The 3,349-nt window shown below is 41.1% G+C and overlaps 1 pseudogene; it reads right to left on the bottom strand.

The window, feature by feature from the left end:
• Positions 1-303: 303 nt before the first annotated feature.
• LOC133104979 (transmembrane and coiled-coil domains protein 1-like) lies at positions 304-1,527 on the bottom strand (annotated as a pseudogene).
• Between the last annotated feature and the right edge of the window lie 1,822 nt (positions 1,528-3,349).

Here is a 3,349-nt window from a genome sequence, read left to right as displayed (position 1 = left end):
AAAGTCTTCGTTTTATCAATTCAGCATGTCAGTTGATCATTTGCATCCAACTTTGTATTCCTCCATTCTACATTCTGTTGGGTAAAGAGGCTCCAGGACTAGGCTGGAAGGCTAACATGCTGGGCTCAAATTTCTACCCTGCTGTTGTCTGCGTGGTGGTGTACAGCTTGCCTACCTTCTCTGGGATTCGGCTTTGCCATAATCTCTAAGAATCTCTAAGATCCCTTCAAGCTCTAAAATTACATGATTCCTTTGGGCATCAAGTTTGAGAGACTTCCACACGGTCAAATTTGCTCCAACTAGTCAGATGATCTCCTTGGGCTTTGAGATCATGGCCCCCACCCCTGAGTGGCTGCTGGGAGAAGCTGGAAAGCACACCTTTGTTAAGCCAACCACACTCTCACTGAAGCCAGCCACCTTCCCTTCCACATCCTTCAGACCCTGGTGCATGTCCCTGAAGATGTCCTGTGGTTGCCATGAGATCCCATCCCACTCCATCTCCCAAAACTTCCAGTGGTAGCACTTAAGCTTCTTTTGTAGCTGGAAGAAGATTTGAGTAGATTCCTGGTTCTTCAAAGACCTCCTTGATGTGGGTGGCCTGCTGCTTGTCTGCACTGCTAGCAAGTTTCAAGTACTCATCAGCGTTGTCCTCTGGGATGTTTGTACAACCGCGATCTGTTATGTAAACTTCAGGTCTTCTGGTGCGGGCGAGCGATAGCAGCCTTTGTGTGCTGAGCATCTCGTATTCCATCCATGGAATCCGTTGGATGCTGCCATCAATGCGAGTGGAGGTCTGGGCAAGGCTACTTACTTCCAACTACTCCATCCATTCTTGGTTGAAATGCAGCAGCAACACAAGCTATTTCCGTCACAGTTAAGCTGGTAGAAGCATCAGTCATAGCTAGAGACTTGGGCTGGCCTGACTATAACAACTGCCATCTTCTGGCCAGATTTCCTATTCCTATTGATTTGGTGACTTCCCCTTGCGGTCTCTGGCTTGCCCCACCTACTATGAAAATTCATCTCTTCCTTTACCTTGGATGGCAGTTGGATCTGCTGTAGGACTCATTCAGAGCTGTGGGGTAGGTGGAGACACCATCAATCTCAGCACATGCGTTCTTGCTTTCCAGATCCATTTCAGGCTCGGGTCTACCTGAATTTGCTGCACATCATGTGGAGACAAGGATGACCTCCTGTGCTGGTGTTGAAAGAGATGCTTCAAGCCTTGGCCCATCACATTATTGTTCTCCAAAGCATTATGGGTCATTTTAACAATGTGTGTTCTGATTCTGTCTGCTTTCTGGCCTCTGCATCTGCAAAGTAGTAAATGTGGCATTTTCTACTTTGACAATTTCTTGATGCTATTTTTCCTTTCTCTCTCTTCCCTCTTAAGGAAGGTTTGCAGCTAAGTCACCCTTCCCTGACCTGGGACACTGTACCAATGGTCCAGGCCCTCCACCCTGCCTCCCAAAACATACCTCTTGGTTCTTTACAACACATTGTATCTTTGATGCTGACTGTCACCATGAAAACTTTCACCTGACTCAATGAAACAACAAGTACTCTTTTGCTAATGACTTAGCTGCGTGATTGGGTGACTAGACTATACTTGGAGGCAGTAGCAGGAAATGACAAGCTACGCTAATTGCAAAATTCTTTGGATCTGTTTTTGATTCCGTGCAAGGGATGTGGTAAAGTAGTGGAAACTGAACTAAATATAGGTCCAGCTCTGGCTCTGCCACTAATTAGCTGTGTGGCCTTGAAAATGCTACTTTACCTTTCAGATCTCAATTTCCTCACTCATTCAAAAATATCATTTCAGTATCCTTATGTGCCAGGTGCTGTGTTTATCACAGGTAAAGAGAACGTGGTCCAGATCCCTTTGTTGGTGTGTAACACAAAGAAAGAAAGAAAGAAAAGTAAGAAAGATAAGAAAAGAAAGGAATGAAGAAAGAGAGGAAAAGATGGAAAAGAGGATGGGGTGCAGGGTGGAGAGATAAATTAGGAGTTTGGGATTAACATATACACATTACTATATATAAAATAGATAAACATCAAGGACCTACTGTATATCACAAGATATCCTGTACTGTATATCTTGTGATAACCTATAGTGGTAAAGAATCTGAAAAAGAATAAATATTATATATATATTATACATATATATATATTATTGTTGTATACCTGAAACTAACACAACATTGTAAATTAACTATACTTCAGTTTTTTTTAAAGGTCAAAAAAGGGAGCAATAATCACAAATTATAATATAAAACTGAGTATTTTTCAGCTTTTTCTTTATCCATAGAACTATTTATTCAAAGAAAATCTACCAAGGCAGCCCATGAGCTGACCTGGTTGATCTCCACCTCTCTCATACATGGCACTCTGCCCTTGTTCAGCCCATGCCTGCCTTCTCATTCCTTCTGGATCATGCTAAACCCTCTCCCACCTCAGGGTCTTGGCATTTGCTGCTCCTCTGCTTATAACACTGCCCCTACATTCTCAGATGGCCTGATCCTTCGTTTCCTTCATATCTTTGCCTAAATTTCACCTGAGAAAAGACATCTCTGTTAAAACTATCTAAAATAATTCTGTGTCTTCCAGTGCCCTTCCTACCTTACCCTGCCTTGTTTTGCTTTTCTTTGTTTTTCTGGGGTTTTTTTACATTTAATTCTAGAAATTATATACTCATTCTTTGCCTCACAAATGTAAATTTCATGACAAGGAGTTTGTCTTATTAATTTCTAAGTTCTTAGCTACTAGTACAAGGCCTGGGGCAGAGTAGGAGCTCAATTAATATTTGTTAAAAGAACATGGGGAGAAAAAACTAATGTGGAGTTGGTTTTGTTGAAACATTAAGGAAGGAACTAAGTCCTACACCATCCTTTCCCTCCCAATGTAGCCCGTGAGGACACTTCCAGGTCTAACACTGGAGGATTTCATGAATCCATTCATCAGGAAAGAGGTCTCATGTGTTAAACTTTATTCATTATTCTTTTTTTTTAATTCCAAAATTTGTACTTTGTTCTAAGAATTATGCTAATAGTACAAATAGCATTATCTATTCTGTCTTGCAGTTCATGGTCTACCTATGAAAACAGATTAATCACAATTATAATATGACAGATGAGCTGGGAAGACAGGGTAGCTGCATGCAGGGCACCTCAAATTCCTCATCTATAAGAGGCATATTTACTTCTTGACTTCAAATTTTGTTATAAGAATGAAATGAGAAAATGGATATGAAATTGCTTGAAATACTGCATAACATCTTCAAATGTCCAGTATTGGTATGGTTTTTCAAGATCAGATAGGACTTCAGCAAAATGGTAGAGTAAGGAACTCC

This window comes from Eubalaena glacialis, chromosome 14 (genome assembly GCF_028564815.1).
Source record: "Eubalaena glacialis isolate mEubGla1 chromosome 14, mEubGla1.1.hap2.+ XY, whole genome shotgun sequence".
In the NCBI taxonomy this organism is placed as follows: Eukaryota; Metazoa; Chordata; class Mammalia; order Artiodactyla; family Balaenidae; genus Eubalaena; species Eubalaena glacialis.
Note: the sequence above shows the minus strand (reverse complement) of the source record. Positions and strands in the feature narration are given on the sequence as shown.